Below are 14,126 nucleotides of genomic sequence, written 5' to 3'. Positions count from 1 at the left end.
ACAAATCCTGGGGCTCCCAAACACATATCCCGAGGCATATTGAATTTTATCAATTTAATTAAAGTTTGAAAATAAATTTAAATTTTTAAAATTTGATTTTATCCTCTCTCGAGATTTTATGAATTAAATTAAAAAAAAAATTTAAATTTTTAAAATTTGATTTTATCCTCTCTCGAGATTTTATTAATTAAATTTAAAAAAAAATTAAAATTAAAATTTTGATTTTATCCTCTCTCAAGATTTTATTAATTAAATTTAAAAAAAAATTCAAAATTTAAATGTTAAAATTTGATTTTACCTTTTTCTCTCGACTTGGTCTATGAAATGTTAGGATTGTACGGGTAGCGGTTCGGATACTTCGGATGCTGAAGATAAAAAGGAGAGAAACTCTTTAAAAGAAACAGGGAGAGTTGAAGGGAAAAGGAGGAAGAAGGACCGAGAAAAAAAAAGAGAGAAAAAAAAAGGTTCACTCTCTCTCTTATTGATACAAAAATATATATATAAAGAGGAGATGGCGGACATGGTTGAATGGCTGAAATAATGCCGCCAACCATGTCCGATGCCCGCTACGTCTACTGCCTGCCGGCCGATGAATGCCGCCGCTGATGCCGTTGCCGCTGCTGCCTGTCAAGGAGATCGCAGACGTGGTTGAATGGCTGAAATAATGCCGCCAACCATGTCCGGTACCCGTTGCCTCTACTGCATGCCACCTGTTGCCACCGCCGTTACTTGCTCGCTGGTACTGCCTGTCAAGGAGGTCGCGGACATGGTTGAATGGCTGAAATAATGCCGCCAACCATGTTCGGTACCCGCTGCTCACCGTCACCGCTACCTCTCTCACTCTTGCCCTCTAATCGTTTCTACTGCTACTATGAGATTTGAAGAAGGGAAGATGGAGAGTCTATCGAATGAGATCCTTCACGCCATGGCAAGATTCCCTTATGATGTGCATCCTAAGGTGCAAGAACATCCCATGGCAATGACATTAATGGGGACCCAAACTCTTGGTTATATGGTCATCAAATGGACGGAAGGCAATTATGCTCTCAAGTGTAAGTGAAGAAGACCGATGGTTTAGAATCCCAAGTCCATTGAGTGTCATGCTGCTGTCTATCAATAAAAAAATTCATGTGGTTCATGCATGCATACTTATGTTTGGTTTTAAAATTTATATATATATATATATATATATATATGTATGGTTGCTGTTGAATACAATCAAGATTGTATGGTGGGCCATATTAATATGGTGTGAAAATGATGGAAAGCAAGAAAAGGCATGCACCATTAAAAAATAAAATAATAATGAAAAAAGTAAAAGAATTGATATCAAGCTTCTGATTTTCATATTCTGGTCACCAAAGCTTTAACATATTAATTGAAATATGCCATGGGAAACCCAATATATATAAAAGATGTGGAATAAAAAAATAAAATAATAATATATATATAATTGAGAAGTATGCATGCATATATGCATATAAAATAAAAAGAAAGTAAGCATGCATCCTCACGTGCATGGAAAGGAAATTTAAAAAAAAGAAAGAAAAAAAAGAATGAAAAAAATGAAAATGAATGAAAAATGAGTATGCATGCATATATATATATAAAAAAAGAGCATGCAAATAAAAAAATGATGAGAGGCATGCATACGTGCTTAGCAATAAAAAATAATAATAATAAATAAATAAACAAATAATAAAAAATAATAATAAGAAGCATGCATAGGTTTGAAAGCATGAGCATATCCCATTTGGCTATACACCACAGCATGATTACAACAGTTTGCTCTTTATATTCTAGGCAGAAGAAAGTTTGTAGGTGCTCACAAAATATACAACATAATGCTGATAATAATAGTGATAATGCCGATGATAAAAATGATGTGATGCTTTGATGATAATGATAATGTTAACGATGATGCTTAGATGATAATACTGATGATGATGTCATGATGATGGGAAAAAAAGCGTGCGGGCATGCATGTGTATGAAATGAAAAAGTAGTAATAATAATAAATGAATGAGAAAACATGCATTAAGTATTGAGAAGCATGCAAAAAAAAAATAATAATAATAAAAAAAAACAAAAAAAATGATGGGAAGACATGGGCCCACCATGAAGAGGTATACATGGACCAAGAAGCATGCTATGTATGCATATGGGTAAAAATAAATAAAAAAAGAGTATGCATACGTTCATGGAAAAAAGGGCAGGCTTGCGTGCATATATATATGAAATAAACAAAAGTAAAAATAATAATAATAAAAAGTAATAAAAGGATGAAAAACCGTGCTCATGTGCATGAGATAAAAAAAAAAAGAATGATGAAAATCAGAAACATGTAGATTCACATGCATGTTTGTGAATGTTTTAAAAAAAGGGGCCCCACGTGTCATACACATGAGTATATATATACTCAAATAAATAGAAGCCATTATGATTATGATAAGTGTGGATTGAAATAAAAATATAATAAAATAAAATAAAAAATAATAAAAGAAAATAATAATAAATCTGGAAATGATATCCAAGCAACGAGATATTACACTGTTAATCTCAAAGCAATGACAATGATGCTTATCTCGAGATAGTGGTTAAATTTATCTCAGGATGGTAATGAGATATATAACGCGATGATAAGGCACAGGCGGTAATGGCCTATTCATTTCAAGACAACGAACAAAATTATATAAAAAAAACAGGCAGCAATGAAATATACATCTCAAAATGGCAATGCGGCAGGCAACGCAGTGACAAGGCACAAGCAGTGGCAATGATAAATATATATATATATAAGTGATGTAATAAATATTTTTATATAATAAAATAACAAGTTTCATAATTCGCGAATCTTCTTGCTTTTACTGGTGCTTTTTTGCCCTTAATCGGAGGTTCCTAAGATTTCTAATCTGGGGTAATTAATAATAGAGGCTTGCCTCTATTAGGAATGAAAGAACCTAGACAAAACAAATACGATATTTGTGCTTCGATATATCATCTAGTGTCTTTTTCATGATGCCAGATGCATATTTTCGATCCCACAAATTCTGGCACGCCCGGTGGGGACACATTCCTCCTCCCATCTTTGAGGCAAAAGTACAAGTAAAGGCGTTGTTCCTACATCCTATGAAAGAAATCTAATCATGTTTCTTTTTGTTTTGCAGGAAACGAAGAACAAATGGCACTCAAAAACTCAACCACATCTGGAAGTCCAAAACTCACAATTTTCCTTGGCGAAGGAACTGAGGTGCAACTGCAAAACTGCACATTCAACACTGGAGCTGCAGGAGCTGAGCTTACGTTTGGCACCATATCTGAGTCGGTGCAGTTCCTAAGGAGACCCGTACCTTCGAAGGAGATCCTGACAGTCCCGCGGCTTCCATCCAAAGGGCGTCGCCCCAATGTGGTTATTCCTGCAACTGGAGAGGATGCTGATGTCAAGGACTCACCAAGACAATCTGTATTTGAGAGGCTATCCCACCCTAAGAGGGTAGTTCACATGAATGATGATGAGGATGATGAAGCCACCTTTACCATTACAGCAAAGGGGCGGGAAAGTGGAATTTTCCACTCATCTGATGAAGACACACCAAAGAAGAAAAGTATGTTTTCGAGGCTCACACAAAGGAGAGTTAAGATTCCAAAACAAAGGCTGGATTTTGTGTCGTTCCAAGGGCACAAAAATAATCAGATGAGTACCTTCAACAACTCATTTGAACCTCTTAACCTGGTAAAGAAGAACGCAACCACTGCAGACCTGCGTTCCCAACTGAGTGAAAACAAAGTTGGTAGACCTCCAAAGTCCTATCACAGGAATTCATTTGGTCAGAATCTCTACAAGACTTACACAGCATCAAGGAAATTGCAGTCAGAGAAGATAAGACCAAAAGAATTCTATCAAAAGAAGAAGCAATTGATGTCAATAGCGCAAAAAGAGCGATGTTTGATCGCTTAGCTCCTACAAGAAATCAACCCAAGGTTGACAGGTCTAAATTTCAATGGAGGAGGGAAATAAAAAGATGAAGAAATGTCTCGATGCGATGTGGAAGTACACACTTGTCGTGATGGTTACTGGGCAAGCAGGAGATCCCCTGCACCGATCAAGAACAACCGGACCTGTTACAAGATCCCGTAGAAGAGCAGCAGACTCTCTGAATGGAGAAGAAGGTTCTAGCCATGTGCCGCCACATGAGGAGCAAGGGATAGGGACTAGCCTTCCACCACTCCATGTACCAAGGAAGCACAAAGAAGTACAGCAACTAAATGAAGATGAAGAGGATGAACCTGTCTTTATTCCTCAAAAGGGACATCGTGATACTGAATATCAAAGACTCAATGACAACATGGCTATGTTGATGGGGTCAATGTTACAAATGCAAAAACAAATTAAAATCCTCATGGAAAATCAACCTGAACAACCAGGAAGATCGAAGAGCCCAACCCGACAGCCGAGAGAAGCCCTGAGGCCAGTTGAGCAAGGGGTAACCCCACGGTTTCCTATAGAGAATGTGCAGAGGTCGAGAAGTCCAACACCACCTCCAAAGGAAACCTTCAGGCCAGCAGAATATGGAAGAACCTCTTATGCTCCTGTTCAGGAACAATCAGCTGTAATGACTCGGGAAGAGATACAGCGAATGGTAGTTGCTGAATTAAATCAAGCCAAAGGAATTGAGAGCAAGGGCGATGGAGACAAGCCCCTATCCCAGCCTACCACGACCTGGGTGCCTTACCCCAAGGGATATAATGTTCCTAAATTCAAGCAATTTCATCGGGATTGGCAATCCCCGACCAACACTTGGCTCATTTTGTCACGGCTTGTGGAGATACAAGCAAGCCATCGCTCCTCCTCGACAGCTTCTCTGCAAGTCTAGCAGAGTAGCATTTGAATGGTATGCAAATCCGCAACCCGAGTCGATTCAAAACATGGCAGCAGCTTAAAAGATGCATTTCGAGTACGGTTTTAGGGGGCATAAGTGATAAAATCACAATTGTCGACCTAGTAGCCACTCGCCAAAAACAAAAGATGAAAAAGTGGTCGATTACATTATGAGATGGAGGAACTTGAGCATCAAAATGTGAACAACCACTCGATCGCCAGCAGCAGATGGGTTTATTGCTAGGGGAACATTGATAGTTGGATGTCACCTTTCTTGAGTACATCTAGCATCACTACATTCCAAGGCTTAATCTCATAAGCTAAAAATTGGAAAGGACCAACCCAAGGTGTTGTCCAATTTCCAAACCACTTCAAGGAGTGACAAAGACAAATCCAAAAAAATAGAAGGTGTCAAGTACACTGCTACTACCTTCAATATTGAGAAGGGAAAGGCGTAGCAGAGTCCCATAAGCCGGAACAAGCTAAGGTACCTAGCTTAGGTGCTACTGACAATGAGTCAAAACCTCTTCCTTCCTTGAAGGATAGGATGAATAAGAAGTATTCCTTTAGAAGAGATAAAGTACATAAAATCTTCAAAGATGCTGTGAGAGAGGGTCTGCAGCTCCCTGAATGCAAAAGACCTGAAGAACAAAGCAAGACAGATCATCCCAATTATTGTCCATATCATAGGGTGTTGGGACATACAATAGAAGATTGGTATGTTTTCAAGGACTGGGTTGAGTGACAATACCAAGAGGGCAAAATCACACTCTCAAAGAATGTCTTGTCCGAGCAACCAGCTGAACATATACGCTACGTGACTGCCCTAAACCCAGAAGGGTCATCCCAAAGGAAAGTTACGGTGGTTGGTAACAAGGTGATATTTACATCAACAAAAGATGACAAACCTTGTGCTGTCCCAGAAGAGTTATGGGAAGTATTTGTATCCAAAAAGATCAATGAAGATGTTAAAAAGGTTGGCTAAATTGCGCGGATCATTTGAAGCGCCTAGCAACCTCTCATAAAGGTCACCGACAAAGCAACCAAAAGAAAAAGAACAAGAAAAGAAAGCAAAAAGCGCGAACAATCAAAGCGCAAGAAATCTATTATCGAGGAGTATATTGAGACCCTTGAAGAATATGAGCAGTAAAAGAAAGGGTTCCCGATTACCCTCGTAGATTATTTTTCTCAAGAAATCGAGGAGTTACTCGTGGAATTAACTCAGAAAATTGAAAATGAAGAAGATGTGCAAGTGGAGACTTGCGGTGGTTATTTCCGTGAGGGGAACCTTTATATAAACCAGAAGATGATGATGAATATGATAGCTTTTTCTGAGCCAGAAGAGTCATATGACCGTTACGGTCGACCCTATGTCAGTAAAAAGCAAAGAAAGAAGATAGCATTCAGGGAAAGAGTAAAGAAGGCTGAACGCCAAGCTCTTGGAGCCCTACCCACAACTAATGTCTAAAGAACCATACTATACCCCGAAGACCCCAAAATATAAGGTCTTGAAGAAAGTCATGCCTCATCGAAGACATCCCTCGCTTTCATTCAAAGGGTGACAGAGGAGTCGACTAATAGGCTACGGCAGCTACATATTGAAGATGTCGAAAGTGGGATGAATCGGGACATATCCTCCGTAATCATCAGGACAAAAATTTTTGTTTCAGAAAGTCGTGGATTCTCCGACTCTTCTAAAACAACAAATATCAAAGAAAGATTTATCGAGAAAAGATAAAAAGGAAAGAGCTTTTTTTGATCAAGCTATAGAAAATGGATTGAATTTGCATAAACCCAAAAAGGCGGCACTTGATGCATCTTGGTAGACATCCAAACTACTGCCAATATCACCGGCTTACAGGACACACCATAGAAGAATGTCACGCTTTCCAAAAATGGTTGCAAGGACAGGTTTCTCTGGGAAATTTGACACTCACTGAGGATTACTTTGAAGAAAAAGGTGAATGTTATGCTATAAATGCTCATGATGATTTCAGAAGATGAGCTAAACTTCCCTGAGAAGGAAGATGAAGCACCACAACATGTACATCAGATGCAGCTTAGAACTGGGAAAACACTTCAGCCAAGACAGGTTCCCAGTTCAAATAATCGAGATAAAGGGAAGATGATTGAAGAAGAGAATGTCTCCCCCAAGAAACCCTTGAAAAAACCAAACTACAATATTTTGGCACATTTGAAGAAAAATCCCAAAGACTCCTCAAAGATGTACGATGCATTGATGATGTCACCGAGGTCGTGGAGTCTTTAATACATGCCCCTACAAAAATCTTGAGGAGTATCAAGCATACTACCAAGTCAACATAAAAAGAAGCCCCTATATACATCTCTATACATCTTCGATGATCCTTCACAAATGAAGACCTATTACTTGGGACTACGGCACACAAATGCACTCACTATATGTGATGTGATTTTGTGATGGAGTAAAGATCAACCGGGTTTTGATTGATCCAGGGGTCTTCTTTGAATTTAATGACCCTCAATACTCTTCGAGCATTGGCTCTTGAAGTATGCCACTTATCTTCGGAGAGGATTATTATCCGGTGGCTTCAATCAAAGACAGGCCAAAAGGCATTGGGATCGATCACTCTCCCCCTTAAGTTTGGAAAAATATCATCTGATGTGAAATTTTATGTAATTGACGCTGATGCGTCCTATAAAGCCCTCTTAGGAAGGCCATGGATTCATGAGAAACCACTTGGTTCCTCCAACATCTGCATCAATGCGCAAAAAAGTATTTGGTGGATGGGGAAGAGTTCGAATTGATGGAGAGATCCAACCCTTTGGTATCCATGAAAGTACACTCATGAGGATGCGAGGTATTATCTCAACGCATCCAAGTCAACCAAAGGGGCAAATTGCCATGCCTGTAAGAAGTGTCTTTGATCAAGACAGCCAAAACTACTCCTGTGCTCCAAAAAGAATCGGCGCCACCTCACTTTGGTAGTGACACTCGAGTCATCGAAGATGAGAGCGATGCAAATATACACCAAAAGTAAGGGTCAAATTGAAGGATCTCGTCAAGAAAAATGCATTATACATTACGAGGATCCCTTATGGTCTACACAAATCCCTGGATGACTTGAATGTAAATACAATGAGCATCTAAAAACATTTTATGTGCCAAACTGCATGAAAAAGGAGAGAGGCATTCTCTTTTATAAGGACAAGAGTCAAGAAGACCTTAAATGATGATATCATAAATATTGAAGAAATAGAAGATGATGAAGCTCAACCGATAAACTTCCCAAGCCATTACCCCAACAAGCTCGAGACAGATAGTTGAGAGGTTTGGGAGCGAAAATCAAGTGGTCAAGGAGGTCACATCAAAGGCTTTCAGTCGATTTGTGGCATCCTACACAGATGATAAGAGATGGGAATAGGCTACTTTGAGTCTTTCCAAGCACTCATGTTACATGGTAACATTGCAAGAGGAGGAAGAGGAAATAAAGATGAAAAGAAATGCACCACTCGAACTAGAAGACGGGGGGGCAAGCAACAATTGATGAGTTGGTTGAAATCGACTTGGGAAGCGATGGTGACCCAAGGCCGACTTTCCTAAGTGCACAACTATCGAAGAAGAAAAAAGCATCATTCAAGGCTCTCTTGAAGGAGCATATTGATCGCTTTTGCTTGGAAACTATAATGAAATGCCGTGGATTAGATGATGAGGTAGTCGCATCACGATCGCCATTGATCCTAATGCTACTCCAGTCAAACAGCACCAAGAAAGATGAAGTTTGACCTAGAAGAAAAGGTGATAGAAGAGACCAAGAAGTCGATTGAAGCAAATTTTATCGTAGAAGAAACATACCCTCGATTGGATAGCTAGCATAGTCCCCCGTGAAAAAAAGAAGAATGGGCAAATACGGATATGTGTAGACTTTCGTAGGACCTGAATAAGGCGTGTCCCTAAGGATGATTTTTCCTCCCCAGCTTATAGGAGCTCATGATCGACAACACCTCAGGGTACGAGATGTTCTCCTTTATGGATGGATATTCTGGATATAATCAAATTAAAATGCATCCGGAGGATCAAAAGAATATCGCTTTCCGAACACCCATGGGAATCTATTGCTATAGAGTAATGCCGCTTTGGATCTGAAGAATGCAAGAGCAACATATCAAAGAGCTATGACTAGAATATTTGATGATTTAATTCACAAAGTTGTCGAATGCTATGTGGACGATCTTGTGGTTAAAACAAATTCCAAAGACACGCATCTTGATGATCTCGAGGACAGCCTTTTACACGCCTCGAAAATACAAGTTGAAAAATGAATCCCATGAAAGTGTGCTATTAGAGTCCTCTCGGGAAATTCCTAGGCTTCATCGTGAGGCATCGGGGAATAGAGATAGATCCCTCCAAGATAAAGGCAATCCCTAGAAATGCCACCTCCTACGAACATCTGAAGCAATTGCGCCCTTCCAAGGTCGCTTTAGCATATATCGAGGTTTATTTCCAACCTCTCGGAAGATGCAAGCCCTTATCTAAATTGGTCAAGAAAAAAATGCTCCTTTCAAATGGGATGATGAATGTCGACGAAGCATTTTGAAGACATTAAAGCAAGTACTTTGTTGAATCCACCAGTGCTGGGAGCCCCGATTCATGGAAAGCCTCTGATCTTGTATACGGCCGCATTGGAAGGGTCTTTGGGGCTATGTTGGCTCAGAATAATGAAGAAGGCAAAAGAAAAATGCGTTATATTACCTTAGCAGTGATGTTGGTAGGAGCCGAGAGTAAATATACACACAATTGAAAAAGCATTGCCTAGCTTTGGTGTTTTGCAAATCAAGAAGTTGAGACATTACTTGCTAGCGACATAAAGTAATACTCATATCAAAAAAATAGACCCACTCAAATACCTCATGACGAGGCCGTTGCTTACGTGAAGACTAGCAAAATGGGCATTAATTCGATGGAATTTGATATAACGATACACTCCACGTATAGGCAATTAAAGGGGCAGTGCTATGCGACTTTCTAGCAAAGACATCCTCTCCCCGATGATTCACCACTTAATCTTGAACTCCCTGATGAAGAGACATTAATGGTGGAAGAAGCAAGGTGGCGACTATACTTTGATGGAGCGTCATCTATAAAACCGCACTCATGTCCCAAATGCCACAAATCAAAAGTCGGAATAGGACTCAGTATTTGTTACACCCGAAGGGGAATCCTCGGATATGCTCTCTCCTTACTGAACCATGTACAAACAATGAGGCGAATATGAAGCCCTCATAGCTGGTTTGGAACCCGGTAATCAAAACTGGGAATCCAAGACATACACGTATTTGGAGACTCACAACTCATTATCAAGCAAGTCGAAGGAGACTATAAGATATACAAACCTGAACTTCTTAAATATTATAAGAAGGTCAAAAATCTGATGAAGAAAATTCCCTAAGTGCAATTGAGGAGGGTTTCAAGATCAGAAAATGGAGAAGTTGATTCTTTGGCGAAAGTAGCAAAGGAACTGGCGAATCCAAATTATGAAGAAATCCATATAACCATTAAAAATAGAAGACCCATTAGTACGATCCCTGACGAAGTCGAAGAGGAAAGTGCTAGGGGCAATGCGGAAGCCTTCACTCTCGAAATGCCAAAGGAAGATTGGAGACAACCGTTCATGCAATATTTGAAATATGATAAACTCCCCGAGGATAAACTCAAAAAGGTCTTCGGGATAAAGCGAAGAGCCCTTAAAGATTCACCCTCATAAATGATATATTATACCATAGGTCCTATGATCAACTCGCTCTCGCGATGCCTCTCATATGAAGAAGCCCAAGAAGTTATGCATAATGTGCATTCCGGGATATGTGGTGCGCACCAATCCGGACCCAAGATGCGACTCAAGATCAAACGGTTGGGGTATTACTGGCCAACCATGGTCGGTGATTGCATTAATTATGCTAGAAAATGTCATCTATGTTAGATACATGGAGACTTTTATTCATCAACATCCAAATCCTTTACACCCCACAAACCTCTTCATGGCCTCTTTGAGATATGGGGAACGGATGTAATCGGGTCTTATTGAACCACCATCATCTTTGGGACATCGATTCATATTGGTTGCAATGCATTATTTCTCAGATGGGCGTAGCAATCCCACTTAGAGAAGTCAAGATCGAGAATATCCTCAAATTCTTCAGGGAAAACATCTTATATAGATTTGGGACTCCAAGAAGAATTATTTCAGACAACGGCCCGCTTTTAGAAGCTTCAAGGTTGGGAGATTTGCACAGCAAAGATCATAAAATAGATTGGAGATATACCTCCATCTATAACGCTTAGAGCAAATGGATTAGCGTAAGCATTCAACAAAACCCTCTCAAAGTCATGAAGAAAGCAAAGGTGTCTAAAAACAAGAGAGATTGGCATGAAAGACTCCCGGAGATGCTATGGGCATATCGCACTACCTATAGGACTCCGACACAGTGCACGCCATATTCTTTGGTATTTGGAACTGAAGCGGTCTTGCCTCTCGAAATCCAGATACCCTCCCTGAGAATAGCATTGCAAAATGAAATTTCTAATGAAGATAATGTTCGGCTCCGCTTGGATGAATTGGACTCTCTTGATGAAAAAAGATTAGGGGTGCAACAAAATCTCGAAGTCTACAAAGCACAAATGTCTCAAGCATACAACAAGATGGCTCGTTTTCGGACTTTCACCAAAGGAGAGATGATCCTTGTCCTCAGAAGACCCATCATCACCAACAAAAAGGCCGGGGGCAAATTCAAAGCAAATTGGGAAGGCCCTTATGTTGTGGAGATTGTCTACGAAGGAGGCGCATATCAACTTATCGATGCCAATGGAGAAAGACCGATGCCACCCATCAATGGTCGTTTCTTGAAGAAGTATTATGTCTAATGTAAAAATGTTTTGCCTATGACGGAATGTCTGGTCCCTCATAAGGGTTGACTTGTCATGTACAATTAAATGTACTTCTCGAGGCAAAAACATTTATTTTTTTATGCCATTTCAAAGATTAAACTCACTTTTTGTACTAAAAATTTGTTCAATAAAATAAAGAGACATGGGTTTGTCTATGAAGGAACGCCCGGCTCCATGTAGACCGGTCATGCACAGTTAAGCGTGCTTCCCCGAGGCAAAATACATTGGTCCCCTGTATTAAATAAATAAATAAAAAAACACAAAAAAAAAAAAACAAAAAAAAAAAAACAAAAACAAAAACAAAAACAAAAACAAAAACAAAAACAAAAACGAAAAACAAAAAAATCAAATAAAAAAAAAACAAACAAACAAAAACAAAGAAAAATCAATCAAAAGTAAGGAAAAAAAATAAGAGAAACAGAAAAAATCAAACAAATAAAAATCAATCAAAGAAAACAAGAAAATTTTTTATGCATCTTAAGGTTGGGAGTTTCTTTCATGGTGTTGCTCCAATCAAGGTCTTCATCGGGTGACCAAATTATCTTTGATTGCCCTGAAATTTCTTTCAAATCACAAATACGTGTTTAGGCTTCAACTTGGACGGTCGAAATTTGATTTGAAGTTTACATGATTCATAAAAAGAGAGTAGGAATATCTATCATGATGTAGGCTACCACTTCTCACGCCTGTGGTTAATCAACATGTTAATTGGACCATACCAAAAATTCAGATTGGTCTGAAATTTTTTGTGAATACTCCAAATATGACAATGCTCAATGTTAACGGTTACGATTGAGCCCTAAGTCCATCAATTATCAAAATAAAATCGCAAATCAAACATGAAATTCATTGATGATTGTCATCACATCATATTCAAATTCTAGCTCAAGATCAGATAGTCAAAAGAACTCCAATCCTTTTGAAAATTTTCCTATATAATCAAGGTGTTCTAATTTTCAATGCGAACGGTGACGATTAAATTCTAAGTTCATATGACTATCATAAGAAATTTGGCAAGTTAGAGGCAGAATCTGCCTAAATTCCTGCCCAGCTACCCCATCATCCAGTTGAGGATCACCATATTAAATCATATTAAATTTTAGTGAAAATTTTTATAGTCATTTGTAAAGTCCTTATCTCTAATATGAACGGTGGAGATTGGATTTTAAGTTCATTTGATTATCATAAAATTTTGGGTTCAAAAACCATGTCTTTCTAATTCCCAGTCCACCCATAGTGCTATCAAGTGGATGAATGGCTTATAAAATCATCCCAAATTTGGTTGAAAATGTTTACAAATACAAGGCCCTCATTCAAAAAGAAAGAAAGATGGCAAAGGTTATATGTAAAGCTCAAGATATCCATTGCCAAGGAAAGGACTATAACAACATTGAATTTCATTCCGTTTATCGGATTAAGCTAACAACGATATAAAATAGCTGATGCCTAAAATATATATATATATAGCTGTGGATACGTACTTCTCTCATTCAATCTCACTAAAATTCTTCGTGAGAAAAGTACGAAGGGGGCATTTGTTTATGTAAAAAAATTGCATCTCCTGATTCAAATCGAAAAAAATTTTTTAAAAAAATTACATATAGTCAAATAATAATCGAATTAGGGCAACATGTGGTTAAAGATAAATAAATTTCATTATATTTGGATATATTCAATAAGTCTAGAAGATATTTTCGAGATAATCTAAATATTTAGAATTTGAAGATCAGCCGAGAGAGAGCAGATCTCGAGGCGATCTAAAATATCCAAATCATAAGATCAGCCTAAAGCACAGATCTCGAGGCGATCTAAAATATCAAATCGCAAGATCAGCTGAGAGCACAGATCTCGAGGTGATCTAAAATATCCAAATCATAAGATCAACCTAGAGCACAGATCTCGAGGTGATCTAAAATATCCTAATCATAAGATCAGCTTAGAGCACATATCTCGAGGCGATCTAAAACATCCAAATCATAAATCAGCTGAGAGCACAAATCTCGAGGCAATCTAAAACATTCAAATCGCAAGATCAACCGAGAGCACAGATCTCGAGGTAATCTAAAATATCCAAATCATAAATCAGCCAAGAGCATAGATCTTGAGGCGATCTAAAATATTTAAATCGCAAGATCAGCCGAGAACACATATCTCAAGGCAAAATGCAAATTACAAAATTGCCCTTGAGAATATATATCTCGAGGCAATCTCAAATTTTAGGATAGCCCAAATACACATCCCGAGGCAATCCTAAATTTTATGTGGCTTAAGAGCAAATCTCGAGGCAATCTGAGAAATGCAAATCCCGAAGCACCTGAACAC

This window comes from Dioscorea cayenensis, chromosome 1 (genome assembly GCF_009730915.1).
Source record: "Dioscorea cayenensis subsp. rotundata cultivar TDr96_F1 chromosome 1, TDr96_F1_v2_PseudoChromosome.rev07_lg8_w22 25.fasta, whole genome shotgun sequence".
NCBI lineage: Eukaryota > Viridiplantae > Streptophyta > Magnoliopsida > Dioscoreales > Dioscoreaceae > Dioscorea > Dioscorea cayenensis.
Note: the sequence above shows the minus strand (reverse complement) of the source record.